Below are 14,981 nucleotides of genomic sequence, written 5' to 3' on the forward strand. Positions count from 1 at the left end.
AAAGGTTAAGCCATTCTGATTTGCCACTGTTTTCCATCTGGCGCAATCCTCGTGCTTCTGTGAAAACAACACTGTACTGCCTTTGAATCTGCCTATTCAGCTGGGTACTTTTCAGGTCCGACTCAAATGCTTGTCTGGCCAATGCGCCCAATACCCTTCCATCACATGCATTACGTTCTCATAAAAGTCACACCGCCATTGTTCACGTTGCCTCCCACTTATGCTTGCTCGAATTCCACTGCAAAGCTTCCCAGATATTGAATAACACTCATTGCCATCGTAATATGGCCACTCTGTTTACTGAGGCCAGCCTTGGCTGGGCCATGGGAGCCCCTTGTCTCTGTCATCCACACTGACGAATTTTATTGGCTGCTGGTCTTCAATATGTAAATTTACAAAGTACAGGCATTTTTGTCATCTTTTGCCAACGCTATGGATAGGAAATGTTTTCTATGGTGTTGCGGGAAAGGTTTTCCTATGCAGAAATGGAGGGGCTTTTTGTTGCCTTTGGGACGATAGACGCTTTCCCACCCTAAGTGAGATGGGTGGCAGCTTCTTCCACCTGCCTGGGCTGCCCTTTGTGCTATTAAGTCTATACTTTCAGGGATCATTTCTATAGTTCTTAACTGAGGAAATGTGTTCGAAAGTGTCTGGTCTTCGCTAACCACGAGGAAGAGTTGAAGTGTTCTCTTCTGAGCGTGAAGCAAGTGGACAGTGTTGCATTTATGCAGCTGCTGTCTGCTATTGATGACCGTTCCTCTCTCCCTTTCAGGAGGGTTGGAGGAAGGGAACACAAACTGAGTGGTTAGCTGCTTATTATTCTGGTGAAAAATAGAGACAGCTCCCCTGTTCTTAGGGTTGCTTGGTGTCTGTTCTGTCGATTATGTGGGTTCTGATTTGTTAGCTGTGCAAATCTCCACATGGACCAAACACCTTGCGTCGCCCCGGTAAACACAATTGGCCGTGGGCCCTTTTGTGCGCTGCCCTGGGGGACCCAAGCGACAAGTTCCGGCTGTTGCATGCTGGCCTACTTCCATTTCACAAAGGTTAAGCCATTCTGATTTGCCACTGTTTTCCATCTGGCGCAATCCTCGTGCTTCTGTGAAAACAACACTGTACTGCCCCTTTGGGGGATTTGAATCTGCCTATTCAGCTGGGTACTTTTCAGGTCCGACTCAAATGCTTGTCTGGCCAATGCGCGCAATACCCTTCCATCACATGCATTACGTTCTCATAAAAGTCACACCGCCATTGTTCACGTTGCCTCCCACTTATGCTTGCTCGAATTCCACTGCAAAGCTTCCCAGATATTGAATAACACTCATTGCCATCGTAATATGGCCACTCTGTTTACTGAGGCCAGCCTTGGCTGGGCCATGGGAGCCCCTTGTCTCTGTCATCCACACTGACGAATTTTATTGGCTGCTGGTCTTCAATATGTAAATTTACAAAGTACAGGCATTTTTGTCATCTTTTGCCAACGCTATGGAAAGGAAAGGTTTTCTATGGGGTTGCGGGAAAGGTTTTCCTATGCAGAAATGGGGGGGCTTTTTGTTGCCTTTGGGACGATAGACGCTTTCCCACCCTAAGTGAGATGGGTGGCAGCTTCTTCCACCTGCCTGGGCTGCCCTTTGTGCTATTAAGACTATACTTTCAGGGGTCATTTCTATAGTTCTTAACTGAGGAAATGTGTTCGAAAGTGTCTGGTCTTGGCTAACCACGAGGAAGAGTTGAAGTGTTCTCTTCTGAGCGTGAAGCAAGTGGACAGTGTTGCATTTATGCAGCTGCTGTCTGCTATTGATGACCGTTCCTCTCTCCCTTTCAGGAGGGTTGGAGGAAGGGAACACAAACTGAGTGGTTAGCTGCTTATTATTCTGGTGAAAAATAGAGACAGCTCCCCTGTTCTTAGGGTTGCTTGGTGTCTGTGCTGTCGATTATGTGGGTTCTGATTTGTTAGCTGTGCAAATCTCCACATGGACCAAACACCTTGCGTCGCCCCGGTAAACACAATTGGCCGTGGGCCCTTTTGTGCGCTGCCCTGGGGGACCCAAGCGACAAGTTCCGGCTGTTGCATGCTGGCCTACTTCCATTTCACAAAGGTTAAGCCATTCTGATTTGCCACTGTTTTTCATCTGGCGCAATCCTCGTGCTTCTGTGAAAACAACACTGTACTGCCTTTGAAACTGCCTATTCAGCTGGGTACTTTTCAGGTCCGACTCAAATGCTTGTCTGGCCAATGCGCGCAATACCCTTCCATCACATGCATTACGTTCTCATAAAAGTCACACCGCCATTGTTCACGTTGCCTCCCACTTATGCTTGCTCGAATTCCACTGCAAAGCTTCCCAGATATTGAATAACACTCATTGCCATCGTAATATGGCCACTCTGTTTACTGAGGCCAGCCTTGGCTGGGCCATGGGAGCCCCTTGTCTCTGTCATCCACACTGACGAATTTTATTGGCTGCTGGTCTTCAATATGTAAATTTACAAAGTACAGGCATTTTTGTCATCTTTTGCCAACGCTATGGAAAGGAAAGGTTTTCTATGGGGTTGCGGGAAAGGTTTTCCTATGCAGAAATGGGGGGGCTTTTTGTTGCCTTTGGGACGATAGACGCTTTCCCACCCTAAGTGAGATGGGTGGCAGCTTCTTCCACCTGCCTGGGCTGCCCTTTGTGCTATTAAGACTATACTTTCAGGGATCATTTCTATAGTTCTTAACTGAGGAAATGTGTTCGAAAGTGTCTGGTCTTCGCTAACCACGAGGAAGAGTTGAAGTGTTCTCTTCTGAGCGTGAAGCAAGTGGACAGTGTTGCATTTATGCAGCTGCTGTCTGCTATTGATGACCGTTCCTCTCTCCCTTTCAGGAGGGTTGGAGGAAGGGAACACAAACTGAGTGGTTAGCTGCTTATTATTCTGGTGAAAAATAGAGACAGCTCCCCTGTTCTTAGGGTTGCTTGGTGTCTGTGCTGTCGATTATGTGGGTTCTGATTTGTTAGCTGTGCAAATCTCCACATGGACCAAACACCTTGCGTCGCCCCGGTAAACACAATTGGCCGTGGGCCCTTTTGTGCGCTGCCCTGGGGGACCCAAGCGACAAGTTCCGGCTGTTGCATGCTGGCCTACTTCCATTTCACAAAGGTTAAGCCATTCTGATTTGCCACTGTTTTCCATCTGGCGCAATCCTCGTGCTTCTGTGAAAACAACACTGTACTGCCTTTGAATCTGCCTATTCAGCTGGGTACTTTTCAGGTCCGACTCAAATGCTTGTCTGGCCAATGCGCCCAATACCCTTCCATCACATGCATTACGTTCTCATAAAAGTCACACCACCATTGTTCACGTTGCCTCCCACTTATGCTTGCTCGAATTCCACTGCAAAGCTTCCCAGATATTGAATAACACTCATTGCCATCGTAATATGGCCACTCTGTTTACTGAGGCCAGCCTTGGCTGGGCCATGGGAGCCCCTTGTCTCTGTCATCCACACTGACGAATTTTATTGGCTGCTGGTCTTCAATATGTAAATTTACAAAGTACAGGCATTTTTGTCATCTTTTGCCAACGCTATGGATAGGAAATGTTTTCTATGGTGTTGCGGGAAAGGTTTTCCTATGCAGAAATGGAGGGGCTTTTTGTTGCCTTTGGGACGATAGACGCTTTCCCACCCTAAGTGAGATGGGTGGCAGCTTCTTCCACCTGCCTGGGCTGCCCTTTGTGCTATTAAATCTATACTTTCAGGGATCATTTCTATAGTTCTTAACTGAGGAAATGTGTTCGAAAGTGTCTGGTCTTCGCTAACCACGAGGAAGAGTTGAAGTGTTCTCTTCTGAGCGTGAAGCAAGTGGACAGTGTTGCATTTATGCAGCTGCTGTCTGCTATTGATGACCGTTCCTCTCTCCCTTTCAGGAGGGTTGGAGGAAGGGAACACAAACTGAGTGGTTAGCTGCTTATTATTCTGGTGAAAAATAGAGACAGCTCCCCTGTTCTTAGGGTTGCTTGGTGTCTGTGCTGTCGATTATGTGGGTTCTGATTTGTTAGCTGTGCAAATCTCCACATGGACCAAACACCTTGCGTCGCCCCGGTAAACACAATTGGCCGTGGGCCCTTTTGTGCGCTGCCCTGGGGGACCCAAGCGACAAGTTCCGGCTGTTGCATGCTGGCCTACTTCCATTTCACAAAGGTTAAGCCATTCTGATTTGCCACTGTTTTCCATCTGGCGCAATCCTCGTGCTTCTGTGAAAACAACACTGTACTGCCCCTTTGGGGGATTTGAATCTGCCTATTCAGCTGGGTACTTTTCAGGTCCGACTCAAATGCTTGTCTGGCCAATGCGCGCAATACCCTTCCATCACATGCATTACGTTCTCATAAAAGTCACACCGCCATTGTTCACGTTGCCTCCCACTTATGCTTGCTCGAATTCCACTGCAAAGCTTCCCAGATATTGAATAACACTCATTGCCATCGTAATATGGCCACTCTGTTTACTGAGGCCAGCCTTGGCTGGGCCATGGGAGCCCCTTGTCGCTGTCATCCACACTGACGAATTTTATTGGCTGCTGGTCTTCAATATGTAAATTTACAAAGTACAGGCATTTTTGTCATCTTTTGCCAACGCTATGGATAGGAAATGTTTTCTATGGTGTTGCGGGAAAGGTTTTCCTATGCAGAAATGGAGGGGCTTTTTGTTGCCTTTGGGACGATAGACGCTTTCCCACCCTAAGTGAGATGGGTGGCAGCTTCTTCCACCTGCCTGGGCTGCCCTTTGTGCTATTAAGACTATACTTTCAGGGATCATTTCTATAGTTCTTAACTGAGGAAATGTGTTCGAAAGTGTCTGGTCTTCGCTAACCACGAGGAAGAGTTGAAGTGTTCTCTTCTGAGCGTGAAGCAAGTGGACAGTGTTGCATTTATGCAGCTGCTGTCTGCTATTGATGACCGTTCCTCTCTCCCTTTCAGGAGGGTTGGAGGAAGGGAACACAAACTGAGTGGTTAGCTGCTTATTATTCTGGTGAAAAATAGAGACAGCTCCCCTGTTCTTAGGGTTGCTTGGTGTCTGTGCTGTCGATTATGTGGGTTCTGATTTGTTAGCTGTGCAAATCTCCACATGGACCAAACACCTTGCGTCGCCCCGGTAAACACAATTGGCCGTGGGCCCTTTTGTGCGCTGCCCTGGGGGACCCAAGCGACAAGTTCCGGCTGTTGCATGCTGGCCTACTTCCATTTCACAAAGGTTAAGCCATTCTGATTTGCCACTGTTTTCCATCTGGCGCAATCCTCGTGCTTCTGTGAAAACAACACTGTACTGCCTTTGAATCTGCCTATTCAGCTGGGTACTTTTCAGGTCCGACTCAAATGCTTGTCTGGCCAATGCGCCCAATACCCTTCCATCACATGCATTACGTTCTCATAAAAGTCACACCGCCATTGTTCACGTTGCCTCCCACTTATGCTTGCTCGAATTCCACTGCAAAGCTTCCCAGATATTGAATAACACTCATTGCCATCGTAATATGGCCACTCTGTTTACTGAGGCCAGCCTTGGCTGGGCCATGGGAGCCCCTTGTCTCTGTCATCCACACTGACGAATTTTATTGGCTGCTGGTCTTCAATATGTAAATTTACAAAGTACAGGCATTTTTGTCATCTTTTGCCAACGCTATGGATAGGAAATGTTTTCTATGGTGTTGCGGGAAAGGTTTTCCTATGCAGAAATGGAGGGGCTTTTTGTTGCCTTTGGGACGATAGACGCTTTCCCACCCTAAGTGAGATGGGTGGCAGCTTCTTCCACCTGCCTGGGCTGCCCTTTGTGCTATTAAGTCTATACTTTCAGGGATCATTTCTATAGTTCTTAACTGAGGAAATGTGTTCGAAAGTGTCTGGTCTTCGCTAACCACGAGGAAGAGTTGAAGTGTTCTCTTCTGAGCGTGAAGCAAGTGGACAGTGTTGCATTTATGCAGCTGCTGTCTGCTATTGATGACCGTTCCTCTCTCCCTTTCAGGAGGGTTGGAGGAAGGGAACACAAACTGAGTGGTTAGCTGCTTATTATTCTGGTGAAAAATAGAGACAGCTCCCCTGTTCTTAGGGTTGCTTGGTGTCTGTGCTGTCGATTATGTGGGTTCTGATTTGTTAGCTGTGCAAATCTCCACATGGACCAAACACCTTGCGTCGCCCCGGTAAACACAATTGGCCGTGGGCCCTTTTGTGCGCTGCCCTGGGGGACCCAAGCGACAAGTTCCGGCTGTTGCATGCTGGCCTACTTCCATTTCACAAAGGTTAAGCCATTCTGATTTGCCACTGTTTTCCATCTGGCGCAATCCTCGTGCTTCTGTGAAAACAACACTGTACTGCCCCTTTGGGGGATTTGAATCTGCCTATTCAGCTGGGTACTTTTCAGGTCCGACTCAAATGCTTGTCTGGCCAATGCGGGCAATACCCTTCCATCACATGCATTACGTTCTCATAAAAGTCACACCGCCATTGTTCACGTTGCCTCCCACTTATGCTTGCTCGAATTCCACTGCAAAGCTTCCCAGATATTGAATAACACTCATTGCCATCGTAATATGGCCACTCTGTTTACTGAGGCCAGCCTTGGCTGGGCCATGGGAGCCCCTTGTCTCTGTCATCCACACTGACGAATTTTATTGGCTGCTGGTCTTCAATATGTAAATTTACAAAGTACAGGCATTTTTGTCATCTTTTGCCAACGCTATGGAAAGGAAAGGTTTTCTATGGGGTTGCGGGAAAGGTTTTCCTATGCAGAAATGGGGGGGCTTTTTGTCGCCTTTGGGACGATAGACGCTTTCCCACCCTAAGTGAGATGGGTGGCAGCTTCTTCCACCTGCCTGGGCTGCCCTTTGTGCTATTAAGACTATACTTTCAGGGGTCATTTCTATAGTTCTTAACTGAGGAAATGTGTTCGAAAGTGTCTGGTCTTGGCTAACCACGAGGAAGAGTTGAAGTGTTCTCTTCTGAGCGTGAAGCAAGTGGACAGTGTTGCATTTATGCAGCTGCTGTCTGCTATTGATGACCGTTCCTCTCTCCCTTTCAGGAGGGTTGGAGGAAGGGAACACAAACTGAGTGGTTAGCTGCTTATTATTCTGGTGAAAAATAGAGACAGCTCCCCTGTTCTTAGGGTTGCTTGGTGTCTGTGCTGTCGATTATGTGGGTTCTGATTTGTTAGCTGTGCAAATCTCCACATGGACCAAACACCTTGCGTCGCCCCGGTAAACACAATTGGCCGTGGGCCCTTTTGTGCGCTGCCCTGGGGGACCCAAGCGACAAGTTCCGGCTGTTGCATGCTGGCCTACTTCCATTTCACAAAGGTTAAGCCATTCTGATTTGCCACTGTTTTTCATCTGGCGCAATCCTCGTGCTTCTGTGAAAACAACACTGTACTGCCTTTGAAACTGCCTATTCAGCTGGGTACTTTTCAGGTCCGACTCAAATGCTTGTCTGGCCAATGCGCGCAATACCCTTCCATCACATGCATTACGTTCTCATAAAAGTCACACCGCCATTGTTCACGTTGCCTCCCACTTATGCTTGCTCGAATTCCACTGCAAAGCTTCCCAGATATTGAATAACACTCATTGCCATCGTAATATGGCCACTCTGTTTACTGAGGCCAGCCTTGGCTGGGCCATGGGAGCCCCTTGTCTCTGTCATCCACACTGACGAATTTTATTGGCTGCTGGTCTTCAATATGTAAATTTACAAAGTACAGGCATTTTTGTCATCTTTTGCCAACGCTATGGATAGGAAATGTTTTCTATGGTGTTGCGGGAAAGGTTTTCCTATGCAGAAATGGAGGGGCTTTTTGTTGCCTTTGGGACGATAGACGCTTTCCCACCCTAAGTGAGATGGGTGGCAGCTTCTTCCACCTGCCTGGGCTGCCCTTTGTGCTATTAAGACTATACTTTCAGGGATCATTTCTATAGTTCTTAACTGAGGAAATGCGTTCGAAAGTGTCTGGTCTTCGCTAACCACGAGGAAGAGTTGAAGTGTTCTCTTCTGAGCGTGAAGCAAGTGGACAGTGTTGCATTTATGCAGCTGCTGTCTGCTATTGATGACCGTTCCTCTCTCCCTTTCAGGAGGGTTGGAGGAAGGGAACACAAACTGAGTGGTTAGCTGCTTATTATTCTGGTGAAAAATAGAGACAGCTCCCCTGTTCTTAGGGTTGCTTGGTGTCTGTGCTGTCGATTATGTGGGTTCTGATTTGTTAGCTGTGCAAATCTCCACCTGGACCAAACACCTTGCGTCGCCCCGGTAAACACAATTGCCGTGGGCCCTTTTGTGCGCTGCCCTGGGGGACCCAAGCGACAAGTTCCGGCTGTTGCATGCTGGCCTACTTCCATTTCACAAAGGTTAAGCCATTCTGATTTGCCACTGTTTTCCATCTGGCGCAATCCTCGTGCTTCTGTGAAAACAACACTGTACTGCCTTTGAATCTGCCTATTCAGCTGGGTACTTTTCAGGTCCGACTCAAATGCTTGTCTGGCCAATGCGCCCAATACCCTTCCATCACATGCATTACGTTCTCATAAAAGTCACACCGCCATTGTTCACGTTGCCTCCCACCTATGCTTGCTCGAATTCCACTGCAAAGCTTCCCAGATATTGAATAACACTCATTGCCATCGTAATATGGCCACTCTGTTTACTGAGGCCAGCCTTGGCTGGGCCATGGGAGCCCCTTGTCTCTGTCACCCACACTGACGAATTTTATTGGCTGCTGGTCTTCAATATGTAAATTTACAAAGTACAGGCATTTTTGTCATCTTTTGCCAACGCTATGGAAAGGAAAGGTTTTCTATGGGGTTGCGGGAAAGGTTTTCCTATGCAGAAATGGGGGGGCTTTTTGTTGCCTTTGGGACGATAGACGCTTTCCCACCCTAAGTGAGATGGGTGGCAGCTTCTTCCACCTGCCTGGGCTGCCCTTTGTGCTATTAAGACTATACTTTCAGGGATCATTTCTATAGTTCTTAACTGAGGAAATGTGTTCGAAAGTGTCTGGTCTTCGCTAACCACGAGGAAGAGTTGAAGTGTTCTCTTCTGAGCGTGAAGCAAGTGGACAGTGTTGCATTTATGCAGCTGCTGTCTGCTATTGATGACCGTTCCTCTCTCCCTTTCAGGAGGGTTGGAGGAAGGGAACACAAACTGAGTGGTTAGCTGCTTATTATTCTGGTGAAAAATAGAGACAGCTCCCCTGTTCTTAGGGTTGCTTGGTGTCTGTGCTGTCGATTATGTGGGTTCTGATTTGTTAGCTGTGCAAATCTCCACATGGACCAAACACCTTGCGTCGCCCCGGTAAACACAATTGGCCGTGGGCCCTTTTGTGCGCTGCCCTGGGGGACCCAAGCGACAAGTTCCGGCTGTTGCATGCTGGCCTACTTCCATTTCACAAAGGTTAAGCCATTCTGATTTGCCACTGTTTTCCATCTGGCGCAATCCTCGTGCTTCTGTGAAAACAACACTGTACTGCCTTTGAATCTGCCTATTCAGCTGGGTACTTTTCAGGTCCGACTCAAATGCTTGTCTGGCCAATGCGCCCAATACCCTTCCATCACATGCATTACGTTCTCATAAAAGTCACACCGCCATTGTTCACGTTGCCTCCCACTTATGCTTGCTCGAATTCCACTGCAAAGCTTCCCAGATATTGAATAACACTCATTGCCATCGTAATATGGCCACTCTGTTTACTGAGGCCAGCCTTGGCTGGGCCATGGGAGCCCCTTGTCTCTGTCATCCACACTGACGAATTTTATTGGCTGCTGGTCTTCAATATGTAAATTTACAAAGTACAGGCATTTTTGTCATCTTTTGCCAACGCTATGGATAGGAAATGTTTTCTATGGTGTTGCGGGAAAGGTTTTCCTATGCAGAAATGGAGGGGCTTTTTGTTGCCTTTGGGACGATAGACGCTTTCCCACCCTAAGTGAGATGGGTGGCAGCTTCTTCCACCTGCCTGGGCTGCCCTTTGTGCTATTAAATCTATACTTTCAGGGATCATTTCTATAGTTCTTAACTGAGGAAATGTGTTCGAAAGTGTCTGGTCTTCGCTAACCACGAGGAAGAGTTGAAGTGTTCTCTTCTGAGCGTGAAGCAAGTGAACAGTGTTGCATTTATGCAGCTGCTGTCTGCTATTGATGACCGTTCCTCTCTCCCTTTCAGGAGGGTTGGAGGAAGGGAACACAAACTGAGTGGTTAGCTGCTTATTATTCTGGTGAAAAATAGAGACAGCTCCCCTGTTCTTAGGGTTGCTTGGTGTCTGTGCTGTCGATTATGTGGGTTCTGATTTGTTAGCTGTGCAAATCTCCACATGGACCAAACACCTTGCGTCGCCCCGGTAAACACAATTGGCCGTGGGCCCTTTTGTGCGCTGCCCTGGGGGACCCAAGCGACAAGTTCCGGCTGTTGCATGCTGGCCTACTTCCATTTCACAAAGGTTAAGCCATTCTGATTTGCCACTGTTTTCCATCTGGCGCAATCCTCGTGCTTCTGTGAAAACAACACTGTACTGCCCCTTTGGGGGATTTGAATCTGCCTATTCAGCTGGGTACTTTTCAGGTCCGACTCAAATGCTTGTCTGGCCAATGCGCGCAATACCCTTCCATCACATGCATTACGTTCTCATAAAAGTCACACCGCCATTGTTCACGTTGCCTCCCACTTATGCTTGCTCGAATTCCACTGCAAAGCTTCCCAGATATTGAATAACACTCATTGCCATCGTAATATGGCCACTCTGTTTACTGAGGCCAGCCTTGGCTGGGCCATGGGAGCCCCTTGTCTCTGTCATCCACACTGACGAATTTTATTGGCTGCTGGTCTTCAATATGTAAATTTACAAAGTACAGGCATTTTTGTCATCTTTTGCCAACGCTATGGAAAGGAAAGGTTTTCTATGGGGTTGCGGGAAAGGTTTTCCTATGCAGAAATGGGGGGACTTTTTGTTGCCTTTGGGACGATAGACGCTTTCCCACCCTAAGTGAGATGGGTGGCAGCTTCTTCCACCTGCCTGGGCTGCCCTTTGTGCTATTAAGACTATACTTTCAGGGGTCATTTCTATAGTTCTTAACTGAGGAAATGTGTTCGAAAGTGTCTGGTCTTCGCTAACCACGAGGAAGAGTTGAAGTGTTCTCTTCTGTGAAGCAAGTGGACAGTGTTGCATTTATGCAGCTGCTGTCTGCTATTGATGACCGTTCCTCTCTCCCTTTCAGGAGGGTTGGAGGAAGGGAACACAAACTGAGTGGTTAGCTGCTTATTATTCTGGTGAAAAATAGAGACAGCTCCCCTGTTCTTAGGGTTGCTTGGTGTCTGTGCTGTCGATTATGTGGGTTCTGATTTGTTAGCTGTGCAAATCTCCACATGGACCAAACACCTTGCGTCGCCCCGGTAAACACAATTGGCCGTGGGCCCTTTTGTGCGCTGCCCTGGGGGACCCAAGCGACAAGTTCCGGCTGTTGCATGCTGGCCTACTTCCATTTCACAAAGGTTAAGCCATTCTGATTTGCCACTGTTTTCCATCTGGCGCAATCCTCGTGCTTCTGTGAAAACAACACTGTACTGCCTTTGAATCTGCCTATTCAGCTGGGTACTTTTCAGGTCCGACTCAAATGCTTGTCTGGCCAATGCGCCCAATACCCTTCCATCACATGCATTACGTTCTCATAAAAGTCACACCGCCATTGTTCACGTTGCCTCCCACTTATGCTTGCTCGAATTCCACTGCAAAGCTTCCCAGATATTGAATAACACTCATTGCCATCGTAATATGGCCACTCTGTTTACTGAGGCCAGCCTTGGCTGGGCCATGGGAGCCCCTTGTCTCTGTCATCCACACTGACGAATTTTATTGGCTGCTGGTCTTCAATATGTAAATTTACAAAGTACAGGCATTTTTGTCATCTTTTGCCAACGCTATGGATAGGAAATGTTTTCTATGGTGTTGCGGGAAAGGTTTTCCTATGCAGAAATGGAGGGGCTTTTTGTTGCCTTTGGGACGATAGACGCTTTCCCACCCTAAGTGAGATGGGTGGCAGCTTCTTCCACCTGCCTGGGCTGCCCTTTGTGCTATTAAGTCTATACTTTCAGGGATCATTTCTATAGTTCTTAACTGAGGAAATGTGTTCGAAAGTGTCTGGTCTTCGCTAACCACGAGGAAGAGTTGAAGTGTTCTCTTCTGAGCGTGAAGCAAGTGGACAGTGTTGCATTTATGCAGCTGCTGTCTGCTATTGATGACCGTTCCTCTCTCCCTTTCAGGAGGGTTGGAGGAAGGGAACACAAACTGAGTGGTTAGCTGCTTATTATTCTGGTGAAAAATAGAGACAGCTCCCCTGTTCTTAGGGTTGCTTGGTGTCTGTGCTGTCGATTATGTGGGTTCTGATTTGTTAGCTGTGCAAATCTCCACATGGACCAAACACCTTGCGTCGCCCCGGTAAACACAATTGGCCGTGGGCCCTTTTGTGCGCTGCCCTGGGGGACCCAAGCGACAAGTTCCGGCTGTTGCATGCTGGCCTACTTCCATTTCACAAAGGTTAAGCCATTCTGATTTGCCACTGTTTTCCATCTGGCGCAATCCTCGTGCTTCTGTGAAAACAACACTGTACTGCCCCTTTGGGGGATTTGAATCTGCCTATTCAGCTGGGTACTTTTCAGGTCCGACTCAAATGCTTGTCTGGCCAATGCGCGCAATACCCTTCCATCACATGCATTACGTTCTCATAAAAGTCACACCGCCATTGTTCACGTTGCCTCCCACTTATGCTTGCTCGAATTCCACTGCAAAGCTTCCCAGATATTGAATAACACTCATTGCCATCGTAATATGGCCACTCTGTTTACTGAGGCCAGCCTTGGCTGGGCCATGGGAGCCCCTTGTCTCTGTCATCCACACTGACGAATTTTATTGGCTGCTGGTCTTCAATATGTAAATTTACAAAGTACAGGCATTTTTGTCATCTTTTGCCAACGCTATGGAAAGGAAAGGTTTTCTATGGGGTTGCGGGAAAGGTTTTCCTATGCAGAAATGGGGGGGCTTTTTGTCGCCTTTGGGACGATAGACGCTTTCCCACCCTAAGTGAGATGGGTGGCAGCTTCTTCCACCTGCCTGGGCTGCCCTTTGTGCTATTAAGACTATACTTTCAGGGGTCATTTCTATAGTTCTTAACTGAGGAAATGTGTTCGAAAGTGTCTGGTCTTGGCTAACCACGAGGAAGAGTTGAAGTGTTCTCTTCTGAGCGTGAAGCAAGTGGACAGTGTTGCATTTATGCAGCTGCTGTCTGCTATTGATGACCGTTCCTCTCTCCCTTTCAGGAGGGTTGGAGGAAGGGAACACAAACTGAGTGGTTAGCTGCTTATTATTCTGGTGAAAAATAGAGACAGCTCCCCTGTTCTTAGGGTTGCTTGGTGTCTGTGCTGTCGATTATGTGGGTTCTGATTTGTTAGCTGTGCAAATCTCCACATGGACCAAACACCTTGCGTCGCCCCGGTAAACACAATTGGCCGTGGGCCCTTTTGTGCGCTGCCCTGGGGGACCCAAGCGACAAGTTCCGGCTGTTGCATGCTGGCCTACTTCCATTTCACAAAGGTTAAGCCATTCTGATTTGCCACTGTTTTTCATCTGGCGCAATCCTCGTGCTTCTGTGAAAACAACACTGTACTGCCTTTGAAACTGCCTATTCAGCTGGGTACTTTTCAGGTCCGACTCAAATGCTTGTCTGGCCAATGCGCGCAATACCCTTCCATCACATGCATTACGTTCTCATAAAAGTCACACCGCCATTGTTCACGTTGCCTCCCACTTATGCTTGCTCGAATTCCACTGCAAAGCTTCCCAGATATTGAATAACACTCATTGCCATCGTAATATGGCCACTCTGTTTACTGAGGCCAGCCTTGGCTGGGCCATGGGAGCCCCTTGTCTCTGTCATCCACACTGACGAATTTTATTGGCTGCTGGTCTTCAATATGTAAATTTACAAAGTACAGGCATTTTTGTCATCTTTTGCCAACGCTATGGATAGGAAATGTTTTCTATGGTGTTGCGGGAAAGGTTTTCCTATGCAGAAATGGAGGGGCTTTTTGTTGCCTTTGGGACGATAGACGCTTTCCCACCCTAAGTGAGATGGGTGGCAGCTTCTTCCACCTGCCTGGGCTGCCCTTTGTGCTATTAAGACTATACTTTCAGGGATCATTTCTATAGTTCTTAACTGAGGAAATGCGTTCGAAAGTGTCTGGTCTTCGCTAACCACGAGGAAGAGTTGAAGTGTTCTCTTCTGAGCGTGAAGCAAGTGGACAGTGTTGCATTTATGCAGCTGCTGTCTGCTATTGATGACCGTTCCTCTCTCCCTTTCAGGAGGGTTGGAGGAAGGGAACACAAACTGAGTGGTTAGCTGCTTATTATTCTGGTGAAAAATAGAGACAGCTCCCCTGTTCTTAGGGTTGCTTGGTGTCTGTGCTGTCGATTATGTGGGTTCTGATTTGTTAGCTGTGCAAATCTCCACCTGGACCAAACACCTTGCGTCGCCCCGGTAAACACAATTGCCGTGGGCCCTTTTGTGCGCTGCCCTGGGGGACCCAAGCGACAAGTTCCGGCTGTTGCATGCTGGCCTACTTCCATTTCACAAAGGTTAAGCCATTCTGATTTGCCACTGTTTTCCATCTGGCGCAATCCTCGTGCTTCTGTGAAAACAACACTGTACTGCCTTTGAATCTGCCTATTCAGCTGGGTACTTTTCAGGTCCGACTCAAATGCTTGTCTGGCCAATGCGCCCAATACCCTTCCATCACATGCATTACGTTCTCATAAAAGTCACACCGCCATTGTTCACGTTGCCTCCCACCTATGCTTGCTCGAATTCCACTGCAAAGCTTCCCAGATATTGAATAACACTCATTGCCATCGTAATATGGCCACTCTGTTTACTGAGGCCAGCCTTGGCTGGGCCATGGGAGCCCCTTGTCTCTGT

General features: G+C 47.8%; 14 non-coding genes across 14 annotated transcripts; all 14 read left to right on the forward strand.

Moving 5' to 3' along the window:
* Nucleotides 1-588: 588 nt before the first annotated feature.
* On the forward strand, nucleotides 589-806 carry LOC138490778 (small nucleolar RNA U3). The gene has a single exon (XR_011275680.1). It is a non-coding gene; the product is annotated as a small nucleolar RNA U3 (small nucleolar RNA).
* Nucleotides 807-1,641: 835 nt separating this feature from the next.
* LOC138490264 (small nucleolar RNA U3) lies at nucleotides 1,642-1,859 on the forward strand. The gene has a single exon (XR_011275309.1). It is a non-coding gene; the product is annotated as a small nucleolar RNA U3 (small nucleolar RNA).
* An 824-nt stretch (nucleotides 1,860-2,683) lies between these two features.
* On the forward strand, nucleotides 2,684-2,901 carry LOC138490056 (small nucleolar RNA U3). The gene has a single exon (XR_011275126.1). It is a non-coding gene; the product is annotated as a small nucleolar RNA U3 (small nucleolar RNA).
* Nucleotides 2,902-3,725: 824 nt separating this feature from the next.
* On the forward strand, nucleotides 3,726-3,943 carry LOC138490396 (small nucleolar RNA U3). The gene has a single exon (XR_011275428.1). It is a non-coding gene; the product is annotated as a small nucleolar RNA U3 (small nucleolar RNA).
* Nucleotides 3,944-4,778: 835 nt separating this feature from the next.
* On the forward strand, nucleotides 4,779-4,996 carry LOC138490057 (small nucleolar RNA U3). The gene has a single exon (XR_011275127.1). It is a non-coding gene; the product is annotated as a small nucleolar RNA U3 (small nucleolar RNA).
* Nucleotides 4,997-5,820: 824 nt separating this feature from the next.
* LOC138490780 (small nucleolar RNA U3) lies at nucleotides 5,821-6,038 on the forward strand. Its single transcript, XR_011275681.1, has one exon. It is a non-coding gene; the product is annotated as a small nucleolar RNA U3 (small nucleolar RNA).
* An 835-nt stretch (nucleotides 6,039-6,873) lies between these two features.
* Nucleotides 6,874-7,091, forward strand: LOC138490265 (small nucleolar RNA U3). The gene has a single exon (XR_011275310.1). It is a non-coding gene; the product is annotated as a small nucleolar RNA U3 (small nucleolar RNA).
* An 824-nt stretch (nucleotides 7,092-7,915) lies between these two features.
* On the forward strand, nucleotides 7,916-8,133 carry LOC138490212 (small nucleolar RNA U3). The gene has a single exon (XR_011275263.1). It is a non-coding gene; the product is annotated as a small nucleolar RNA U3 (small nucleolar RNA).
* Nucleotides 8,134-8,956: 823 nt separating this feature from the next.
* LOC138490058 (small nucleolar RNA U3) lies at nucleotides 8,957-9,174 on the forward strand. The gene has a single exon (XR_011275128.1). It is a non-coding gene; the product is annotated as a small nucleolar RNA U3 (small nucleolar RNA).
* An 824-nt stretch (nucleotides 9,175-9,998) lies between these two features.
* On the forward strand, nucleotides 9,999-10,216 carry LOC138490373 (small nucleolar RNA U3). The gene has a single exon (XR_011275407.1). It is a non-coding gene; the product is annotated as a small nucleolar RNA U3 (small nucleolar RNA).
* Nucleotides 10,217-11,051: 835 nt separating this feature from the next.
* On the forward strand, nucleotides 11,052-11,265 carry LOC138490466 (small nucleolar RNA U3). Its single transcript, XR_011275481.1, has one exon. It is a non-coding gene; the product is annotated as a small nucleolar RNA U3 (small nucleolar RNA).
* Nucleotides 11,266-12,089: 824 nt separating this feature from the next.
* On the forward strand, nucleotides 12,090-12,307 carry LOC138490781 (small nucleolar RNA U3). The gene has a single exon (XR_011275682.1). It is a non-coding gene; the product is annotated as a small nucleolar RNA U3 (small nucleolar RNA).
* Nucleotides 12,308-13,142: 835 nt separating this feature from the next.
* On the forward strand, nucleotides 13,143-13,360 carry LOC138490266 (small nucleolar RNA U3). The gene has a single exon (XR_011275311.1). It is a non-coding gene; the product is annotated as a small nucleolar RNA U3 (small nucleolar RNA).
* An 824-nt stretch (nucleotides 13,361-14,184) lies between these two features.
* On the forward strand, nucleotides 14,185-14,402 carry LOC138490213 (small nucleolar RNA U3). Its single transcript, XR_011275264.1, has one exon. It is a non-coding gene; the product is annotated as a small nucleolar RNA U3 (small nucleolar RNA).
* The last annotated feature ends 579 nt before the right edge of the window (nucleotides 14,403-14,981 follow it).

The sequence above is a fragment of the Ambystoma mexicanum genome, chromosome 9 (genome assembly GCF_040938575.1).
Source record: "Ambystoma mexicanum isolate Mex_15411 chromosome 9, UKY_AmexF1_1, whole genome shotgun sequence".
NCBI classification, from domain to species: Eukaryota; Metazoa; Chordata; class Amphibia; order Caudata; family Ambystomatidae; genus Ambystoma; species Ambystoma mexicanum.